The 23,502-nt window shown below is 38.7% G+C and overlaps 1 protein-coding gene across 2 annotated transcripts in view; it reads left to right on the forward strand.

Annotated features, from left to right (window-relative positions):
• The first annotated feature begins 7,755 nt into the window (after positions 1-7,755).
• Positions 7,756-23,502, forward strand: part of pug (pug C-1-tetrahydrofolate synthase, cytoplasmic) — a 629,281-nt gene continuing 613,534 nt past the window's right edge. Inside the window, exon 1 of one of the 2 annotated variants that reach the window (XM_067140458.2) lies at positions 7,756-7,853. The gene's annotated coding sequence lies outside the window, so the exon portion shown is untranslated. Of the gene's footprint in view, positions 7,914-23,502 lie in introns of both variants that reach the window. The other variant, XM_067140459.2, reaches the window with a different exon arrangement.

Raw genomic sequence — 23,502 nt, forward strand, 5'->3', positions numbered from 1 at the left:
TTTCGAGATATTTAACATTTTGCATTCAAGCCTCCAAATTTAATGAATCGAACAGCACGGTACGTTATACTCTCTACCATAGCTAGACCTGATCATGTTACGAAGACTCGCTTCAATACAAGCTAAAACAGAGCAAATGCCAAAGGGCGTAAGTAGGAACCGAACCGTTCATCCCATCATTAGACTATGGTTTTCTTGTTCCTCATACTGCGAAGCTGGGTATTAGGCGGGAAAATTTTGTCCGTTTTGCTGTACGGTGCACCGTTTTCGAGATATTTAACATTTTGCATTTAAGCCCTAAATTTAATGAATCGAACTAGCACGACACGTTAGCCTCTAAGCTAGCTTTCTTCATAAGAGTGGCAGCCATCTTGCGCAAACACCCTTAAAGCGTCTCATAAGGAGTAGTGTATAGCCCCATCTTGTGTCCGCCATCTTGCGCAAGCATCCTTAGGGGGTCTCAAGCCATCTTGTGCAAGGACCCTTAAGCCGTCCTATAAGAGCAGCCGCTATCTTGAGCAAGCATCCCTAGGGAATCTCATAAGGAGTCATGTATAACTGCCATCTTGTGCAAGCATCCCAAGGGCGTCTCATAAGAACCTATGTATAGCCGCCATCTTGCGTAAGCACCCTTAAGGAGTCATGTATAGCCACCATCTTATGCAATTAGCGTCGAGAGATGGCTGCCGTAGAATTTTTCTTTTAAAATTATCCACCACCACATTTCAAAGGTATCTAGCTAAAGATGGCAGCACGGTGCTCTCTTGATTAAAGATGGCGGATGACAGCTAACAGAACGTTTCTAATTGCCCGCTACTACAGAGGGCAGCACGGTGCTCTGTAGATTAAAGATGGCGTATGACTGCTGACGAAATTACCCGCATGATAGCAGCACGGTGCTCTGTTGATTAAAGATGGCAGATGACACCTGTAAAAAAAGCACATGGCTTAGTTTCCAAACAGGAGCACGTGGAATTTGCCGCCACCACATTTCAAAGGTATATAACTAAAGAGGGCAGCACTATGCTCTGTTCATTAAAGATAGCGGATGGTAGCTGTCAAAAAAGCACGTGAGTTTGTTTCCAAACAAGAGCACGTGGAATTTTTCAATTTGCCGCCACCACATTTCAAAGGTATCTAGCTAAAGATGGCAGCACGGTGCACTCTTGATTAAAGATGGCGGATGATAGCTAACAGAACTTTTCAAATTGCCCGCTACTACGTGCTTAAGGTAGTAGCCATAAAGAGGGCAGCACGGTGTTCTGTGGATTAAAGATAGCGGATGACAGCTAATGAAATTGCCCGCATGATAGCAGCACGGTGCTCTGTTGATTAAAGGTGGCGGATGACAGCTGTCTAAAAAGCACATGGCTTTGTTTCCAAACAAGAGCACGTGGAATTTGCCGCCACCACATTTCAAAGGTATCTAGTTAAGAGGGCAGCACTGTGCTCTGTTGATTAAAGATGGCGGATGACGGCTGTCAAAAAAGCGCGTAAGTTTGTTTCCAAACAAAAACATGTAGAATTTTTCAAATTGCCGCCAACACATAGAGGGCAGCATGGTGCTCTCTTGATTAAAGATGGCTGCTGTCATGTGGAATTGCCTGCCACCACAGGTATCTAGCTAAAGAGGGCAGCACGTTGCTCTCTAGATTAAAGATGGCTGCTGTCAAAAAGCATTTTTCAAATTATCCGCCACCATATTTCAAAGGTAAGTAGCTAAAGAGGGCAGCACTGTGCTCTATAGATTAAAGATGGCGGATGACAGCTGTCAAAAAAGCACGTGGATTTGTTTACCGATTCAAATCTCGCGCTAGTGAGGTTAAGTTGGTAGCACTAAGGTTTAGGCCCGTTAAGATGGCAGCACTGCGGATGACAGGTGACGAATTTGCAGCTACTGCGATAAAGAGGGCAGCACAGTGCTCTGTGGTTTAAGGATGGCGGATGACAGCTGTCAAAAAGCACGTGGATTTGTTTATCTCGCGCTAGTGAGGTTAAGTTGGTAGCACTGAGGTTTAGGTCCGTCAAGATGGCTGCACTGAGGTTTGCGATACGTTGTTGTCTGTCAAGAAGCACGTGGCTGTCAAAAAACACGTGGATTTGTTTACCTATTCAAATCTCGCGCTAGTTAGGTTAAGTAGGTACCACTGAGGTTTAGGCCCGTCAAGATGGCAGCAGTGAGGTTAGCGATGCGTTGTTGTCGATGACAGCTGTCAAAAAGCACGTGGCTTTGTTTACCAATTCAAATTTCCCGCGGGAGGCGGGGGAGGCCTCTGGGTAGGCCCCTCGGGAGGCGGAGGCGGAGGCGGAGGAGGCCTCTGGGAGGGCCTCCCGTGAGGCGGAGGCGGAGGGGCCCCTGGCAGCCCTGAGGCGGAGGCGGTGGCAGAACCCGCCTATTATACTACTAACATAATTTCAGTTTAAGCTACCCGCATAATTTACATTCCGCTCCATGCTCGTTGCGACCTCTCTTTATTGCAGGAAATGCTGCTGAATACTTTTCCTTAAATTTAGTTTTGCGTCTTGGTGGCATGGTAACACTATTATTATTATTATTATTATTATTATTATTATTATTATTATTATTATTATTATTATTATTATTATTATGCAATTGGGTTTAAGTTTTTAGTCGATTATCTCGTCTTATTAGGACGGTAGAGGCGGAAAATTCAAATGGAAATCATGAAAATGACATAACATCATCGTAAAATATAGATTCTGCAAATGCAGGTTTTTTTTATCACCCGGTCGAGACACTTTCCAGCACTGGAAACCCGGACAATCCCACACTACTCAGTTTTGCTGCAAGAAAATTAAAGACTTTCCATTATCTAGTAGGCATTTTTCGTACATGCACACAAACAATACAATAAACTACACTACCAACCACCCTCCACTTCGGGTTGGCGTCTGAAAAAGGGCCCGGCCATAAAACAGGGTGAAATCCACATGTGCGACCGAGATCTTATTTTTGACCCCATCAGTGTTTAGGAAAAGCAGTAGGGTATTATTATTATTATTATTATTATTATTATTATTATTATTATTATTATTATTATTATTATTATTATTATTATTATTAATTATGATCCCCTTTCTCCGTATGGCTGTACTTGTAGTGGCTACCTGTCTCTATTTCTACATTTGGCATTATCCCCTCTACCCCCGCAACAATGCCACCAATATGATTAGTATTTTACGACTTTTTTTAATTGCTAGCTATTCGATTTGCTGAAAAAGTAGCCAATCGACCGTACCGTCGAATTTGCGGGATATGTCTTACGAACTCACTACCGATTTTGCTACGTGGGAGTCCCCTCCACGAATGCGTGGTTGTGCCAATGGCTGACAGGACATTGGTAGGATCTTTTTAAGTGTTGCCTTTTCTCTCTCTCTCTCTCTCTCTCTCTCTCTCTCTCTCTCTTTTGTGTGTGTGTGGATTTACGGGAAATATAGAAGCATTCCTCTTTGTATAGAAGAATCTGGAATGATTGGCGTCATTCAGGGGCGGTCCGTTGTACTGTTGCAGTGTTGCACAACTCCCAAAAATTTTAATCTTCATTTGTCGTCTATTCTTCTGATGTTTTAGTTTAATAAACCTAACATATATTCGAAAACATGTTAAAATCAACCATCTTTGGTCGTTCGCTGAACGGACCAACAAAGGCTGCTGGCTTCGAATCAAACTCAGGGGGTTTGCTTTCATACGGCAACTCTCTAGCAGACAGTGCGGCGCAATGTACCTCAGCAGAGCCCAAGCCTGCACAGCATCCAGGTAGCATGCTCGCCAGTATCGGTCTCAGGGAGTTGCACGAGACTAGCAAGTCCCCTATCGAGAACCATTCAATCAATCAATCAATCAATCAATCAATCAATCAATCAATCAATCAATCAATCAATCAATCAATCAATCAATCAATCAATCAATCAATCAATCAATCAATCAATCAATCAATCAATCAATCAATCAATCAATCCTGATCTGCATTTAGGGCAGTCGCCCAGGTGGCAGATTCCCTATCTGTTGCTTTCCTAGCCTTTTCCTAAATGATTTCAAGGAAATTGGAAATTTATTGAACATCTCCCTTGGTAAGTTATTCCAATCCCTAACTCCCCTTCCTATAAATGAATATTTGCCCCAGTTTGTCCTCTTAAATTCCAACTTTATCTTCATATTGTGATCTTTCCTACTTTTATAAACGCCATTCAAACTTATTCGTCTACTAATGTCATTCCACGCCATCTCTCCGCTGACAGCTCGGAATATACCACTTAGTCGAGCAGCTCTTCTTCTTTCTCTCAATTCTTCCCAACCCAAACATTGCAACATTTTTGTAACGCTACTCTTTTGTCGGAAATCACCCAGAACAAATCGAGCTGCTTTTCTTTGGATTTTTTCCAGTTCTTGAATCAGGTAATCCTGGTGAGGGTCCCATACACTGTAACCATACTCTAGTTGTGGTCTTACCAGAGACTTATATGCACTCTCCTTTACATCCTTACTACAACCCCTAAACACCCTCATAACCATGTGCAGAGATCTGTACCCTTTATTTACAATCTCATTTATGTGATTACCCCAATGAAGATCTTTCCTTATATTAACACCTAGATACTTACAATGATCCCCAAAAGGAACTTTCACCCCATCAACGCAGTAATTAAAACTGAGAGGACTTTTCCTATTTGTGAAACTCACAACCTGACTTTTAACCCCGTTTATCAACATACCATTGCCTGCTGTCCATCTCACAACATTTTCGAGGTCACGTTGCAGTTGCTCACAATCTTGTAACTTATTTATCACTCTATAGAGAATAACATCATCCGCAAAAAGCCTTACCTCCGATTCCACTCCTTTACTCATATCATTTATATATATAAGAAAACATAAAGGTCCAATAATACTGCCTTGAGGAATTCCCCTCTTAATTATTACAGGGTCAGATAAAGCTTTGCCTACTCTAATTCTCTGAGATCTATTTTCTAGAAATATAGCAATCCATTCAGTCACTCTTTTGTCTAGTCCAATTGCACTCATTTTTGCCAGTAGTCTCCCATGATCCACCCTATCAAATGCTTTAGACAGGTCAATCGCGATACAGTCCATTTGACCTCCAGAATCCAAGATATCTGCTATATCTTGCTGGAATCCTACAAGTTGAGCTTCAGTGGAATAACCCTTCCTAAAACCGAATTGCCTTCAACGAACCAGTTATTAATTTCACAAACATGTCTAATATAATCAGAAAGAATGCCTTCCCAAAGCTTACATACAATGCATGTCAAACTTACTGGCCTGTAATTTTCAGCTTTATGTCTATCACCCTTTCCTTTATACACCGGGGCTACAATAGCAACTCTCCATTCATCAGGTATAGCTCCTCCGACCAAACAATAATCAAATAAGTACTTCAGATATGGTACTATATCCCAACCCATTGTCTTTAGTATATCCCCAGAAATCTGATCAATTCCAGCCGCTTTTCTAGTTTCCAACTTTTGTATTTTATTGTAAATGTCATTGTTATCATACGTAAATTTTATTACTTCTTTGGCCTTAGTCTCCTCCTCTATCTCGACATCATCCTTGTAACCAACAACCTTTACATACTGCTGACTGAATACTTCTGCCTTTTGAAGATCCTCACATACACACTCCCCTTGTTCATTAATTATTCCTGGAATGTCCTTTTTCGAACCTGTTTCTGCCTTAAAATACCTATACATACCCTTCCATTTTTCACTAACATTCGTATGACTGCCAATTATGCTTGCCATCATGTTATCCTTAGCTGCCTTCTTTGCTAGATTCAATTTTCTAGTAAGTTCCTTCAATTTCTCCTTACTTCCACAGCCATTTCTAACTCTATTTCTTTCCAGTCTGCACCTCCTTCTTAGTCTCTTTATTTCTCTATTATAATAAGGTGGGTCTTTACCATTCCTTACCACCCTTAATGGTACAAACCTGTTTTCGCATTCCTCAACAATTTCTTTAAACCCATCCCAGAGTCTGTTTACATTTTTATTTACCGTTTTTCACCGATCATAGCTACTTTTTAGAAACTGCCTCATGCCTGCTTTATCAGCCATATGGTACTGCCTAACAGTCCTACTTTTAAGACCTTCCTTTCTATCACATTTATTTTTAACTACCACAAAAACAGCTTCATGATCACTAATAGCATCTATTACTTCAGTTTTCCTATAGAGCTCATCTGGTTTTATCAGCACCACATCCAGGATATTTTTCCCTCTGGTTGGTTCCATCACTTTCTGAATATCTCCGTTAGATTGCGTGACTCTGCGGAGATTACTTCATTCTTGCTTTCTCTCCTCTCGCAAAGGTAATTCATTTCCATGCTTAAATTTACGAATTCCATTTACGTTGCACCGACGCAGATAATTCTTACGGCGACGCTAGAATAGGAAAGGGCTAGGAGTTGGAAGAAAGCGGCCGTGGCTTTAATAAAGGCACAGTCACAGCATTTGCCTGGTGTGAAAATAGGAAACCGCGGAAAACCATCTTCAGGGCTTCCGACAGTGGTGTTCGAACCTACTATCCCCCGAATGCAAGCTCACAGCTGGGCGACCCTCACCGCGAGGCCAATTTACTGGGCAATTTCTTTTCCACGCCATACCAGACTACCCACAATATTACCGACATCTTGCTTCAACGAAAAACAGGAGGGCAAATTTTCAGTTCATGTGAGGCAACAGACGGTTGAGGGGCTGGCCTTCTGACCGCAACGTGGCAGGTTCGATCCTGGCACAGTCCGGTGGTATTTAAACGTGCTCAAATACGTCAGCTTCAGCTCAGTAGATTTACCGGTATGTGAAAGAACTCCTGCGGGACTAAATTCCGACACCTCAGCGTCTCCGAAAACCGTAAAAAGTCATTAGTAAAAAAGCCAATAACATTATTAATAAGAGTGGCTGTAGTTATAATGATAATTAACCTCTTATTTCCTGAGGTGTAATTGCCAAGATATATTTCAGTTTTAGTAAGAATGTCTTCTTCTTCTTAATCCATTTAGCCTCCAAGGTTGGTTTTCCCCTCGGACTCAGCGAGGGATCCCGCCTCTACCGCCTCAAGGGCATTGTCCTAGAGCTTCAGACTCTGGGTCAGGGGATGCAACTGGGGAGAATGACCAGTAACTCGCCCAGGCGGCCTCACCTGCTATGCTGAACAGGGGCCTTGTGGGGGATGGGTTGATTGGAAGGGATAGACAAGGAAGAGGGAAGGAAGCGGCCGTGGCCTTAAGTCAGGTACCATCCCGACATTTGCCTGGAGAAGAAGTGGGAAACCACGGAAAACCACTTCCAGGATTGCTGAGGTGGGAATCGAACCCACCTCTACTCATTTTGACCTCCCGAGGCTGAGTGGACCGAACCCGGGTCTCCGGGGGTGGCAGCTAATCACACTAACCACTATACCACAGAGGCGACCTATTAAGAATGTACTTAACAATAATAAAGTTTCTTGTTATTTCTAGAAGCTATGAAAACGTGACACTGAAAATTTTGGTGCAACACCCAGCTTCATATACCACCAGCCACTACTGGCGTCATTATTGGGAGAGTTTTTGTTTTTGTTTCTTTCGCATTGGGGAAAGTGTCCGTGAAGCGTATGTGGTCGTTTGTTATCGCGTATCATTGAATGGAGTACTGACCTTGTGCTCTCTACATTGATTTTTAGATAACCCCGAGACGTAGTGACGCACTTGAAATATAAAGCCCAACTTGATGTTGAAACGTCCTTGAGTGTCACTACAGCGGTTGACAACCACTAGTTCATACAAATTCCCTCCTCACACTCTTTGCCCACCAGTTGATTCAGCCTTTCGGAGGTAAGATTGAATTGCCTGTAGCTTGATTAGCTGGGAACGTCGCCGCGCATATTGCATTTAGTAAGTAATGCAAGGCACGTTGGAGCAATATTTTGTAGCCTGAATTACTGTCGTACGGTTTTGACTCATATTAATGAAAAAAAGAAAAAGTATATATACAAATACAAAAAAACAGTAAATTGCTACACATGTTTTACGACCACTATATTCTACCTCGGGGACAATAATTATAAATAATTTATTTTATGATTTTATCATCATAGTGTTAACCAGTAAATGAGGATATTTGTTTTCATGTTTATTTCCGTTTATGGTTATGTTTCCACTTAAGGTAGACTTGGAATTCAAATGCTACCATGCTTCGATATGATTATATAAAACAGTCCAGTGGTTTTGATTGGCATTCATAATCTTATTTTACATTGTTTTCTTTAATTTGTCAGGTTAGATTTATTAATATTATTGAACCTGGGGGCACTTCTTCTGCAATCTTTTTGTTTTCTGTATTAGAGTTTGACTGTTATACTGAAGGTGGGTGGAATGTTCTTTATAAAGTTGAAAACTTACCTGCATGTTGGGCACTTTCTACTTACTGGTTCCTTAGAAGGAGGAAAAGCTTATTTAAAATTTTTGGAGTAGGCCTATTTGACTTAGGCTGACATATTTTAATGGGATCGAATAATGATTTTGGGGTGTGGCATTTGTGATATACTTGCATTTTTCCACAGCAAGTATGGAGAAACTGCAGGTGAAAATTATATTGAGGATGCCTTCCCTACATCTTTGTGGCCTTAGTTTGTATCACTGTTCTTTCAAACATGCATAGATCGTAAGCAGCAGGTCTATCCTTATTGTATGCCAGCTAAGAATATGGCACTTTACTAAACCTTCATTTACTTTCCAGGACCGATTACTTTAGATGTTAGACCCCTTTAAACAACAAGCCTCAACATATTTACTTTCCTCATTTGTTCGGATTCTCATCTGGGAAGGAATGGAAACAGTTTCACCATATCTTGGGTCATAAGTATTTCCTGTTTCCTAGGAAGGATATTTGCGACTGTTAAATGGGCTTTCCCTGATCAAAAATGTTCTTTAATTTTGTAATTTTTTAATATTACATATGGAATGAATAATTATGGTTTGTAAAGTATAGAAATATGCATCAGAAGTAATGTTGAAGTCATTATGTTTTTCTTTATAACTTATTTTGCATCGAGCGAATTGACTGCGTGGTCCAGGTTGTGTATCTGTAAGCTTTCATTCTGGGGATAATGGGTTCAGTTCCCACTATTGATAACCCTGAAGATAGTGTTCCATAGTTTCTCATTTTTACACCAGACAATTGGTGGAACTCTTCCATAAATAAGTCCATAATCATTTCCTTCCCAATCCTAACCCGTTTTTATCCCATCGTTGCTGAAAACGTATCGTGGAAGTTAGTCTGACATTAAAATGCTAGCAAAGAAAGATCTTGCTACCGGGAGAGTTGGCCATGCGGTTACGGGAGTGCAGCTGTGAGCTTGCATCAGGGAGATAGTGGGTTCGAACCCCACTGTTGGCAGCCCTGAGGCTGCTTTTCCGTAGTTTCCCATTCTCACACCTTAATTAAGGTCAAGGCCGATTCCCTCCCATTCCTAGGCCTTTCCTGTCCCATCGTCGCCATAAGACCTATCTGTGTCGGTGCAATGCAATGCAAAAAAAAAAAAAAAAAGTTCTCGGAGGAAAAAGTCAAGCTATGGGTTAATTAATTTTGACATTGAATACATATGCTATATGGGAGGAAAGACAAGAAACTGAGAAATGAAGGGGGGGGGGGAATGGAGCACTGCTGACTAAAGAACAAGATAAAAAGACAGTGCAAGATTGGATAAGGGTGGTACTTAAGTTAGAAAGAAATATTTAGGGGAACTATCCTTTAATACATTAGCTGCGACATGAAACAGTAATGTAGCCTTTACTAAGTGAGTGGCTGCGCGGTATGGGACACGTAGCTATTGGCTTACATTCGGAAGATAGTGGGTTCGAACACACAGTCGGCAGCCCTGAAGATGGTTTTCTGTGGTTTCCCAATTTGATATCATGAAAATGCCAGGGCTGTACCTTAATCAAGGCCATGGTTGATTCCTTCCTACTCCCGGCCCTTTCTTGTCCCATCGCTGCCATATACCGTCTGTTTTGGTGCAACGTAAAAATGAAAAGATATTGCCTACTGCTTCCAACAAGTTGTCTCATCTGCTAGTCGCACTCCTACCCTTAGCCAGGACTTCACTTACAGCCCAGGATTAAATTCCCCCAGTTGGACTTAATGATTTCAAGATATAATTTTCACCTTCACTATAAAATAGAATTTAAAATATTTTGGGGAATGCACAGGAGAATGATAGCAGAGTGATCTGATCACAGGCTTCTCATCAGTGCAGTGTGGATTGAATCCTGACCAGTACAGTTGGGATTTTTGAAATGGCAATCACGTTCCTGGGGTTCAAATAGGAACCCATTGAAAACCATCTTCAGGGTTGCCGATAGTGGGGTTTGAACTCACCATCTCCTGTATGCAGATTAACAGCTACATGGCCCGAACCCATGGCAACTCACTTTGTTAGGCAGGAAGGAAAGAAAAGGTACATTAATATTTGGAGTTCAGTTGAAAGATCTCTTTCAGGGACAGAAGACAAACCAGAAAGGTGGCAGGAACACACTGCACATCTGTATCGAGGGACAGAGTAGAAAATAATGTATTGGAAGAAGGGACTATGGATGCTAATGAGATAGGAAACCCAATTTTGAGGTCAGTTTTAAACAGAGCATTGAAGAATCCAGGTAGGAATATGCCACCTGGAAATTTTAATTTACTCTCAAAATTATTAGCTGCCATAGAAAAGGAACCGTCTGATTAAAATAAAAAAAAAGTCTTGTTATTCGCGTACCTGAGAAAGCTGGTGGGCTGAGTAGCTCAGATGGTAGATCTGGTTTGTCTTCTGGCCCTGAAAGTGGTCTTCCAACAGAACTCCAAATATTAATGTACCTTTTCTTCCTTCCTGCCTAACAAAGTGAGTTGCTGTGGGTTCGGGCCATGTAGCTGTTAATGAGCATTCGGGACATGGTAGATTCAAACTCCACTATCTGAGCGCAAGTTAGCGTTTTCAATCCTGGTTCAGCCTGGTGGTATTTGAAGGTGCTCAACTACGACAGCCTTGTGTTGGTAGATTTTCTGGCAAATAAATGAAACTCCTGCGTAACAATACTCCAGCACCTTCGCGTCTCCAAAAACTGCAAAAGATGTTAGTGGGACGTCAAAACATTATTATTATTATTATTATTATTATTATTATTATTATTATTATTATTATTATTATTATTATTAGAAAGCTGATACTGTTTTTGGGTCATCAGTCCATAGAGTGGTTTGATGCAGCTTTCCATGCCTACCCCTATGCTGTGCTAATCTTTTCATTTCTATGTAACTACTACTGTACATCCAACATCTACTCTAATCTATTTGCCATATTCATGATGAGATACAGACAGGTTTAAGGGAAAGAGAGTGGGGACATGTTTCAAGGAACATGTTGCACAAGGACCAAATGTAAAGGCTGAAGGAAAGACGAGAGATGAAGAGTGGACTCATGTAGAAAGATCACTAGAGCTGCTGAAGAAAAAAGTTAGCAAGAAAGGCAAGATCGAGTAAGAATCGGTGGATAAATCAGGAAATAGTAAACCTGATTGGTGAATGGCAAAAGTATAAGAATGCAACAAATGAGGTGGGCACAAAACAATACAGGCAATTAAAAAATGAAGTAGACAGAAAGTACAGGACAGCTAAGGAGGAATGGTGAAAAAGAAGCGCAATGGTGTTGAAGACTGTAGAGTTGTAGGAAATGTTGGTGCTGCATTAGTTACATCAATGAAACCTTTGGAGAAAGGAAAACTAACCATATGAGTATTAAGGGCCCAGATGGAAAAAACACTTCAAATCAAAACCTCTTTATTTGCAAATGAGGTGTCTACCTTGGTGGCAAATTGTACACTAAAATACATTATTGTCAAGCACTAAATTTTAAATTAACAAGAGAAGAAGAAAATTTTCCTAGAATACAATATTATACAATTTACGCTAACAATTTTTTAAACACACACCTCATCCTTAATAAATTTATATTGTTTACAAAATTCTACTTATAATATCTCCTGTACTTACAAACATAGTCAACTCATATACAGTATGTGGAATTACCTCAAATAATACTATATAACTGGTATAAGATTAAAATTTACATTGCATTTATTTACTTACTTTTTTTACCCATTTTGGAACCTAAGTAGCATAACGACCTGCTGCATCTTAACCAGAGCCCCTTTTGCCACCACTTTTCAGAGTTCCTGAAGGGCCTTCACAGCTACCGTAGCGATCCCAGGGCCCTTGAAGTCCCCACTGTACTTCACCCCTACAGGCAGTCCCCTACTTCGGCTGTCCAAACTCCATAGACCAGGGGATTGAATTAATTTATTCACACACATTTTTTATTTACAATAACCTGCACTGGTCAATGCCCTCTAACATTTCATTTATTTTCTCTGTTGCTGTATATTCTCTTCTTGAATATCTGTACAGATTTTGGGAAAGGATCAAACACTACCCCTGGTAAACTGTTCCACTCCTTCACGCCCTTTCCAGTGAATGAAAATTTACCCCAATCGCTTGTGCTAAAATTCCTTCTAATTTTATACTTGTGGTCAGTTCTGCCAATATAATTATTTTCCAACTGAAGCCTCTCACGGATTTCTCCCCATGCTGCTTCTCCTGTATAGGCTCTATATAATCCTATAAGTCTAGTTTTCTCCCTTCTCTTAAAGTTTCCCACCCAAGTTCCTCTAACATTTCTGATACACTACTTTTTCTCCTGAAATCCCCTGTTACAAATCTTGCTGCTTTCCTCTGCACACTACCTATTCCTTTTATTAGATATTCTTGGTGAGGATCCCAAACACTGTTTGCATATTCCAATAATGGACTAACCATACTTAAGTAACTTCTTTTCTTTTAATTCTTTGTTGCATCCTTTAAGTAGCCTGATTATGACATGTAACGATCTGTATGCTTTCCCAACAATGTCATCAACATGACCCTTCCAGTGCAAATTACTTTCAAATCTCACACCTAAGTATTTGCACTTGCCATCTTTTGGGATAACTACCTCATCCAAAGTATATTCAAATTCAGTTTTAAAGCTCCTGTTTGTAAATGTTGTAACATTGTAATCTATCAGTTTCATGTCCGTATTGATACTTAGTATCTATAATCACAAAGAATGGGTACTGTCCACCTAATCAATACTTTATTATATCTTCTTACTAAGCAGTACCGGTTTCGACCTTCACAGAGGTCATCTTCAGCTGGTCATAAGATCTAAAGTTAACTTAAAATAATTTTAAAAATATTACTAAATCTAATGAAGAATGTCACATGATGTGAGTGATAAGATTAAAATATACAATATATAAAATATACAATGATATGATGTATCTTCTGGTTTAAAAACAAGCGTCAAAATTCTATGACATGTATGTGTTACATAAATTTCCGGTACTGTTTGTGAGTAGTAGATAATTTGGTGAAATACAATTTCAACAAGTAAAATGTTTATGGCGTTCTTGAAGTACACTTTGAAGTTCAGTTCATATTGGTGAATCGTTCTATACATTCATTGGTATGTTTATACTAAACATTCTGGAACATTCTATGATATGGATGTAATAAAATTTATCAAATAATACATTAAAATACGAAAAAATGTTCACATGATTCTTGCGGTACGTTTTGGAATTATATTAATTTACAGATATGTTTGTACCAAGCATTCTAGAATATTCAACTATGTATGTTGTTTTTCTTTTAAGTTCATATGATAAAGAATGTTGAATAATGAACATGAAAATATTATGGTGTATCATTAGTTTTCTTGGTACTAATCCCGTTAAAAGATATTGAGTAGGTGCAGATGCTCCCTCTTTGTAGTGTTGTTGTTGGACATTCAGTAATCTGCGAGAACAGAGAAGAATGAAGTATAAGAATTTTCTCAGTGGAATATCTAATGAACGTGTGGAATAAGTGTTTACTTACATAATCCTGTTGACTGGTCGAATGTGTACTGTTAAGGAGCACGTAGTGTACTGCTCCGTGTACGTCTAGGGCTAGTACTTGCGGTAACGGAGAGGGGAAGTGGAGGGGCATGAGGGGTATTGATTGGGGAAGGTGAGGTAGAGTTGGTAGAGAGGGGGAGTGGAGGTTCAATAGGGGTAGCGATTGGGAGAGGTGGAGCATGGCTGGGCGTGTCTTCGGGAGGTTCCTTGATATATATTGGATTCTGTTTTTTAACTATTTTTATGTAGGTGTTTTTTAAAATCGGGATGACTGTATTAAAGAGGATATTAACTTTATCTGTAATTTCGTTCAAGTTATAATTTGGGTTTGCGTATTGATCTATAGTAATGTAAAATTCTTCCGTTATATTGAGCAGAGGGCCCTTGGGGATCATACTTAAAATCTGCATGTCGTTCTCAATATTTGTAAAATTATGCTTATAATCCTCGTTATGTTGAGCTATAGCCGAAAAGTGATTATGCTTTAAGGCGTTGATGTGTTCTTTGTAACGAATAAAGAAGTTTCTGCCAGTACGTCCGACATAGCTAGCCTCACAACAGTTGCATTTCATTCGATACACTCCTGAACAACTGTACCTATTATTATCATTGACAGATTTGGCGTTATGTAAGATTTTAGCACTGATGTGTGTGGTTTTGTATGCTATTTTTAGATTGCGTTTTTTGAAAATATTGGTTATAGAATGAACATGGGTATTATTAAATGTAAAAAGTACGTATTCTTTCTTGGAGTCGTTCGTTCTGGTTAGTCTTGATTTGGGTTGATATTTTATCTTTTGAATGATTCTATTGACCATTTCTCTATTAAATCCGTTTTGATGGGCTATATCGTAAATCGTGTTTAATTCTTTTTTCAGCTCTTCTTGAGATAGAGGTATATTGAATGATCTGTGTATCATACTGTGATAAGCTGCCTTTTTGTGAGCGTTAGGGTGGATGGAATCTTTCCTTATTGTATTTGAGGTTTGAGTAGGTTTTCTATATACTTGATATGTCAAGTGATCGTGGTGTCTAGTGACAGATATATCTAAATAATTCAAGGTGCAATCATTTTCTTTTTCTACTGTGAATTTTATATGTGGGTCTATTTTATTTAACTGTTCTAAAATATTTGTCTCATTGGTGAATCTATTGTCTATAACAACAAAAACGTCATCTACAAATCTGCACCAGAAAAATATGTTCTCAATTTTGCTTATTTCTTGGTGCTCTAAATGATCAATGTAGATTTCTGCCAGTATACCTGAAGCAGGAGATCCCATAGGAAGACCTTGTCGTTGGTAAACAGTGTTATGGAATTTGAAATAATTATTGTTAATGGCGAATTCGAGTAAAATCATGAACTCTTCTATTTCTAGGATGCTTAAGTTACTGTGCTTTTTTACATTATTTTCGATTAATTTTATTGTTTTTTGTGTAGTTATGTTAGGGTACATGTTCGTTATATCGTATGATGCTAGACTATGGTACTGCTTGATTTCTAGTTTTTTGGTAATGTTGCTAAATTCTATAGATTTTCGTATTGTTTTCTTGGCTAAAAATGTGTAATGCCTTTTCAGGAATGTTTGAATAAACTGCGACAGTTTGTAAGTTGGGCTAGATCTATAGTTTATGATAGGTCTCATAGGTACATTTTCTTTATGAATTTTCGGGAATGCTTTTGCGGTCGGTAGTTTAGGGTTCATTATAGTTAACTTTGCAATTTCTTGTTGGTTTATAAGAAAGTGAGTATTCAACAACAAGATTTTTTTGGATATTAGTGGTGGGGTCTTTATGTTTAATTTGAAAAGTACTATCTTGGAAACACTGTTTGGTTTTGGTTATGTACTCATTTTTGTCTATTATGACAGTAGTGTTGCCTTTATCTGCTTTTGTTACTATTAAATTGTTATGCTTGATTTTGTCTTTCAGTTTTTTTATATGTGCGGTACTGACGGTATTTCCGTTATTGTTATTATTATTAATCTTGTCAGTGTATTGTGGAAGTTTTTTCTTTATTTCATATTGGACTTCGTCTCGTAAGTCATGCAGGATTTTGTTCAGAGCGTTTTCAGTTTCCGTGACGACGGTCGCAATGTTTTGAAAGGTTGAAGTATTCCCCTAATTATGTTTGAACACGTACCCTAACATACCTACACAAAAAACAATAAAATTAATCAAAAATAATGTAAAAAAGCACAGTAACTTAAGCATCCTAGAAATAGAAGAGTTCATGATTTTACTCGAATTCGCCATTAACAATAATTATTTGAAATTCCATAACACTGTTTACCAATGACAAGGTCTTCCTATGGGATCTCCTGCTTCAGGTATACTGGCAGAAATCTACATTGATCATTTAGAGCACCAAGAAATAAGCAAAATTGAGAACATATTTTTCTGGTGCAGATTTGTAGATGACGTTTTTGTTGTTATAGACAATAGATTCACCAATGAGACAAATATTTTAGAACAGTTAAATAAAATAGACCCACATATAAAATTCACAGTAGAAAAAGAAAATGATTGCACCTTGAATTATTTAGATATATCTGTCACTAGACACCACGATCACTTGACATATCAAGTATATAGAAAACCTACTCAAACCTCAAATACAATAAGGAAAGATTCCATCCACCCTAACGCTCACAAAAAGGCAGCTTATCACAGTATGATACACAGAGCATTCAATATACCTCTATCTCAAGAAGAGCTGAAAAAAGAATTAAACACGATTTACGATATAGCCCATCAAAACGGATTTAATAGAGAAATGGTCAATAGAATCATTCAAAAGATAAAATATCAACCCAAATCAAGACTAACCAGAACTAACGACTCCAAGAAGGAATACGTACTTTTTACATTTAATAATACCCATGTTCATTCCATAACCAATATTTTCAAAAAACGCAATCTAAAAATAGCATACAAAAAACCACACACATCAGTGCTAAAATCTTACATAACGCCAAATCTGTCAATGATAATAATAGGTACAGTTGTTCAGGAGTGTATCGAATGAAATGCGACTGTTGTGAGGCTAGCTATGTCGGACGTACTGGCAGAAACTACTTTATTCGTTACAAAGAACACATCAACGCCTTAAAGCATAATCACTTTTCGGCTATAGCTCAACATAACGAGGATTATAAGCATAATTTTACAAATATTGAGAACGACATGCAGATTTTAAGTATGATCCCCAAGGGCCCTCTGCTCAATATAACGGAAGAATTTTACATTACTATAGATCAATACGCAAACCCAAATTATAACTTGAACGAAATTACAGATAAAGTTAATATCCTCTTTAATACAGTCATCCCGATTTTAAAAAACACCTACATAAAAATAGTTGAAAAACAGAATCCAATATATATCAAGGAACCTCCCGAAGACACGCCCAGCCATGCTCCACCTCTCCCAATCGCTACCCCTATTGAACCTCCACTCCCCCTCTCTACCAACTCTATCTCACCTTCCCCAATCAATACCCCTCATGCCCCTCCACTTCCCCTCTCCGTTACCGCAAGTACTAGCCCTAGACGTACACGGAGCAGTACACTACGTGCTCCTTAACCCTGGACCGCGCGCGCAGGCGGTGTTTGGACCGCACTTTTGAATTATTGATTTGTATTGTCGACTAATGCGAACTCAGCCCGATTACGTCCACTGCTAATCTTTGCTTACTCTGCTAAGCATCAGACAGCGCTACTGATAAGTTGTGTAATGCTTCAGTTCAGCGTGATGAAGACAGCCTCCACCGTTCAGCTTGCCGGCAGCGGTCCTAACAGCGCAACGCGCACAGAAATGTAAGTATATTTTTGAGCTTACGTTTATTGTTCCAAGCGGTGTTATACATTATTTCCGCTGTAACAACGTTCCTTGCAGAATGTTTTAGTGACTAATGGAGGCGGATACTTCATTATGTATATAATTGCAGGTATGAAGTATTATACGTATATAAATACAGTAATCTGTTTTTATTTTTTTCGCTACAGGGATCGAAGAAGATATATGCAACCTGATGACATCCAACAGTGTCTTATGGAACTCTCGGAGCAAGACGGAGTAGACAGTGACTGTGATTTCGAAAGTGACATCGATTTTGAAGGAGATGATGATGATCATTCTAGTGACTCCGCACAATCTATTACGCGTGATATTCCAATGGAAGAGGACACGGGGTGCAACGACGTCAGATATATTTTATATTGGAGAAGATGGTGAAACGGTCTGGAAAAGTACTCCTGTGGTTCTGAATGATTCTAGAACCCGTTCGAAAAATATCGTGAAGACGTTTCCCGGGCCAAAAGCACGTGCACGAAACACTGCAACACCGATGGATGCTTTCCTGCAAATAATTTCCCTAGAAATGATCGATGATATCGTAAGATATACCAACATTTACGTTGCCAAGTGTCGGTCAAAGAATCCGGAATCGCGAAGTAGGGACTACAAGGATACTACACGTACCGAGATTATGGCACTTTTGGGGGCATTATTTGTTATTGCAACTAAAAAGGGCAACCGTGCAGATACTTTAGATCTTTGGTCACGAGATGGTACTGGAATGGTAATCCTGAGAGCAAATTTTAGCTCCAGGCGCTTTCTGTTTTTGATGAGATGTTTGCGTTTTGATGACGTAAGTACTAGAAACGTACGAATTGCGACAGACAGATTAGCAGCCTTCTGAAGTTTGTTGCTAATTGTCAGGCTTCCTACTCTCCTGGGGAGTTTGTAACAATTGATGAGATGTTGGTAGCTTTCCGTGGCCGCTGTGGACTTATCCAGTATATGCCTCTAAAACCAGCTAAGTATTCTACGCTCTGTGCGACAGTAGAACATTTTACACTTTCAATTTGGAACTCTACTGTGGCAAACAAGCCGAAGGTCCTTACAGTTGTTCCAACAAACCGATGGACATCGTCAAAAGACTAACTGACCCAATAAGGAATTCATATAGGAATGTTACCACTGATAATTACTATAGTAGCGTTCCATTAGCCGAATACCTATTGGAGCAAGGACTGACATTCATCGGGACACTAAAAAAAGGGAAATACCTCCCGAATTTCTAATGGACAAATCTCGCCAGGTGGGCTCTATCATGTTTGGATTCCAACCTGATATGACACTAGTGTCCTATGTGACGAAAAAGAAGACAGTTGTCCTCCTTCTATCAACCATGCACGACACAGGTGAAATCGATGCCACAACTAATAAACCATTCGTCATCGTTGACTATAATGGGACCAAGGGTGGCACTGATACTGTTGATCAGATGTGTTCTACATATTCAACAGCAAGGAAAACCAGGCGATGGCCTCTTGTAGTGTTTCTTCGTGAACTCGATATTGCAGGTATAAACTCGTACAAGATATTTCTGGCCAACAGCCCATCAAAGGATTGTGTGAGAAGGAAATATCTCACTGAATTGGGATTGAGTCTGATGGAGGTAAATATCCGAGAAAGAGCTCAGCTTCTGTCTCTTCCAAGTCATTTACAGGCATTCTTATCTAAGTTTCGTGAAGCCAAGGAAACTACGAAGTGTGCATCACAAAAGAAAATCTGCTTCATTTGTGGAACGCACAAAAATACGAAGACTGGTGTTACCTGTGACCTATGTCGTCGAAATGTGTGCCGCAATCATAGTCAGCATACGCTTACCTGTGAAAAGTGCAGTCAAGAAGCTGAAGATGAAAACTAAATGTGCTTCATTTCATTGGGAACAGTAATCTGCTATTTGATTTCATAACCCTATGTAGAGGAGTCCCGTGTTTGAATTTCTTGATTTGTATTTGTGTGTTCTCTAAAACATGTTCAATTCCAAGAGGTGTATATATGTTTGCCTTTTTAGAATACACATGGCATCTTTCAATTATTTCAATAAATTTTCTTAACCTAAGAACGATAAAATTCACATAATGTGGGAGAAAGATGGCAAAGTACGTTGTGCGGTCCAAACACCGCCGCGCGCTCAGTAGCGTGGTACGGAGTGGCGCGCGCGGTCCAGGGTTAACAGTACACATTCGACCAGTCAACAGGATTATGTAAGTAAACACTTATTCCACACGTTCATTAGACATTCCACTGAGAAAATTCTTATACTTCATTCTTCTCTGTTCTCGCAGATTACTGAATGTCCAACAACAACACTACAAAGAGGGAGCATCTGCACCTACTCAATATCTTTTAACGAGATTAGTACCAAGAAAACTAATGATACACCATAATATTTTCATGTTCATTATTCAACATTCTTTATCATATGAACTTAAAAGAAAAACAACATACATAGTTGAATATTCTAGAATGCTTGGTACAAACATATCTGTAAATTAATATAATTCCAAAACGTACCGCAAGAATCATGTGAACATTTTTTCGTATTTTAATGTATTATTTGATAAATTTTATTACATCCATATCATAGAATGTTCCAGAATGTTTAGTATAAACATACCAATGAATGTATAGAACGACTCACCAATATGAACTGAACTTCAAAGTGTACTTCAAGAACACCATAAACATTTTACTTGTTGAAATTGTATTTCACCAAATTATCTACTACTCACAAACAGTACCGGTACACTAGAAATTTATGTAACACATACATGTCATAGAATTTTGACGCTTGTTCTTAAACCAGAAGATACATCATATCATTGTATATTTTATATATTGTATATTTTAATCTCATCACTCACATCATGTGACATTCTTCATTAGATTTAGTAATATTTTTAAAATTATTTTAAGTTAACTTTAGATCTTATGACCAGCTGAAGATGACCTCTGTGAAGGTCGAAACCGGTACTGCTTAGTAACAAGATATAATAAAGTATTGATTAGGTGGACAGTACCCATTCTTTGTGATTATAGAATGTTGTAACAGTTGATTTGCCTCCATTAACCTTCATATTATTTTCTTCAACCCATTGTTGGATACTCTCAAGGTCCTTTTGTAATTCTGAACAATCCTCAATGTTATTTATTTCCCTATAAACAATTATATCATCTGCATACAATCTTATTTTTGATGTTATATTGTTCCCTAAATCATTTGTGTATATTAAGAAAAGTAACGGACCGATTATACTACCCTGTGCGATTCCCTTCCAAACTTTCTCTTCCTGTGATATATTATTTCCTACTTTGACTTTCTGTACCCTTGAATTTAGAAATGTTCTTATCCAACGTATAACCCTTACGTCCAATCCTATTCCCTCCAATTTCTTTAATAATATTCCATGTTCCACTCTATCAAAGGCTTTGGAAAGATCTATGGCTATGCAATCTAACTGGCCTCCTGAATCCAACTGATCTGATATGTCCTGTTAAAATCCCACCAGTTGTGTCTCACAAGAAAATTTCTTTTTAAATCCATACTGGCTCCTCATGATCCAATTTTTATAATCACATATCCCTCTGATGTACTTTGCTATTAAACTCTCCAGTATTTTACAAACTATACTGGTCGGGCTGATTGGTCTGTAGTTCTCTGGTTTCTTTTTATCACCCTTCCCTTTATAAATTGGTATTATTATAGATTCCTTCCAATCCTTTGGTATTACACTATTATTTATGACATAGTCAAAGAGAAATTTTAAATAAGGCACTATGTTCCACCCGATTGTCTATAATACCTCCCCAGTAATTTGATCACTTCCTGCTGCTTTTCCTTGCTGAAGCAGTTGGATTTCTCTGAAAATATCTTCATTTGTGAATGAGAAGCTTCTTATTTCCTTATGTGTCTCTCCCTCTCTATCTTCTGTTACGGTTTCCATCTCCTGACAATCTTCTACTGAACCTCTGAATTCCCTACTACTAAATAGATTTGCTTTCTCAGCATCTGTTGAGTAGTGTTCACCCCCTTCTCCGACCATTGTAGGAATTTGGATTCCTTTTCCTTTTTGATTCCTAATATATGAATACAGCTTTTTCCATTTCCTTTTGTGGTCTTTACCCATCTTGAAGTATGCTATTCATATAATTCTCTTTTGCTTCCTTTTTCACTCTATTCAGTTCCCTCTTTAGCTGTTTTCTAGTTTCTCTATTCTCTGTACCCTCTTTGATTTTCCTGTTTACTACTCTACATTTTCTTATTTCCCTTGTATAATAAGCAGGGTCTGAGGTCATTTTACCCTTCTTAACAGGTACAAATCTCTTCTCTCCTTCCCAAATGATTCCTTTTAATTTAGCCCCAAGTGTATCCACATTACTCCCTTCACTTATCCAACAACTGAATTGTGATTTAAGGTAAGTCCCAAATTCATCAACTTGAGTTTTTCTGTATAATTTCTTGTCTTGTGTGACCCTCTTATTAAGCATTTTTGGTACGAGTCCTACATCCATTATTACAGCTTTATGGTCACCTATTCCTTCAATTACCTCAGTTTTATCAATAATTTCCCATGGTTTAACCAAGGAAAAAGGGAAAGAAGGCAAGGAAGGATGATGGCAGGAAGATATTCAACAATTGTCTCAAGGGAAAAAGTAGGTGATAAGGTTCTTGGAACAAGAAGAGACTGTTGATGCTGCTGTATTTGCAGACCCAGTTTTGAGGTTGAATTCGAAAGAGCTTATGAGAGCCAGATAGGAACAGGGTACCTGAAATTGATGACATACCATCAGAATTAAAGACTAACTTAGTAGAAACTGGCATGAGGGGGTTATTCTATTTAGTGTGTTTCCGACAGAAGAGTAGCGTCACAAAAATGTTGCAAAGTTTGGGCTGGGAAGATTTGGGAGAAAGGAGACGAGCTGCTCGATTAAGTGGTATTTTCTGAGCTGTCAGTGGAGAGATGGTGTGGGAGGACATCAGTAGACGAATAAGTTTGAGTGGTGTCTTTAAAAGCAGGAAAGATCACAATATGAAGATAGTCGGAATTCAAGAGGACAAATTGGGGCAAATATTCGTTTATAGGAAGGGAGTTAGGGATTGGAATAACTTACCAAGGGAAATGTTCAATTATTTTTCAATTTCTTTGCGATCATTTAATTAAGAAAAGGCTAGGAAAACAACAGATAGGGAATCTGCCACCTGGGTGACTGCCCTAAATGTAGATCAGTATGGATTGATTGATTGATTGATTGATTGATTGATTGATTGATTGATTGATTGAAGGTGTATGATCCATAAGTGCCATCTTCCACAGAAAGTTATGTCCATGATAAATGCCATCTGATTTTGCACAGAATGTTATGTGTATTCCCAAGAAAGCAGGGGTTGACATTTGTGAAAACTACCACACAATTAGTTTAGTATCGCGTATTATTTAGAGAAGAATGGAAAGACAAGTTGAATCTGAGTGGGAGAACACAAATTTGGCTTCAGAATAAATGTAGGATGACTGGAAGCAATCCTGAATATACGTGTGGTCTTAGAGGATTGAATTAAGGACAAGCTCAAGTACGCAGCATTCGTAGATCTAAGAAAGACATTCGATAATGTTGGTTGGACCAAACTATTTGAGATTCTGAATCTGATTGG

Source organism: Anabrus simplex, chromosome 2 (genome assembly GCF_040414725.1).
Source record: "Anabrus simplex isolate iqAnaSimp1 chromosome 2, ASM4041472v1, whole genome shotgun sequence".
Classification (NCBI taxonomy): Eukaryota; Metazoa; Arthropoda; class Insecta; order Orthoptera; family Tettigoniidae; genus Anabrus; species Anabrus simplex.